Source organism: Gavialis gangeticus, unplaced genomic scaffold (assembly GCF_001723915.1).
Source record: "Gavialis gangeticus isolate Ggan-Ray unplaced genomic scaffold, GavGan_comp1, whole genome shotgun sequence".
Taxonomy (NCBI): domain Eukaryota; kingdom Metazoa; phylum Chordata; order Crocodylia; family Gavialidae; genus Gavialis; species Gavialis gangeticus.
Window position 1 is genome coordinate 187,377,788 of NW_017729032.1, and position 577 is coordinate 187,378,364.

The following is a 577-nucleotide window of genomic DNA, read 5'->3' on the forward strand; positions in this document are numbered from 1 at the left end:
CGTGATGCTACCCAGGGGCAGCCGAGATCCATTGTGGGGTGCTGGGAAATGTCCCCCCAGCTGCCCAAGTGGGTAGGGGGTGCTGGGCATCAGGGTGCCATGGGGTAGCTGTTCCCTGCGCCTGACCTGAGGCTGGTGATCTCTGACTGCAGTGCCCCCCTGTTCAGATCCACGCTCCACCCTTCCCATGTCAGGCTTTTGCTCCCCAGAGCAGGCTTTGTCTCCCAGGTGAGGGCTGGCCGCACACTTCCCTCACCTGTCTGTACCCCGGGGCTGGTCGGTGGGCTGTTCTTGGCAGTCCGCTTCTTCGTGGCACACTGGCATGGTTGTGGCATGCCTGTCCCCTACCCAGTGGTTTTCTGTTTGACTCGAGGTGCGGTCCAGACCTCTTCTGGGACCTGAGCTTGAACGCTGTTGCAAATGCTTGTTGGGTTGTTTCTGGGATAGACTTCCAGTGGGGGTGGTGCAGGTACCTGCTGTGGAGATCTTCAAAAGGAGACTGGACACACAGCTTGCTGGGCTTATTTAACCCCAGCAGTCTTTCCTGCCCAGAGCAGGGGGGCTGGAGCCGATGATC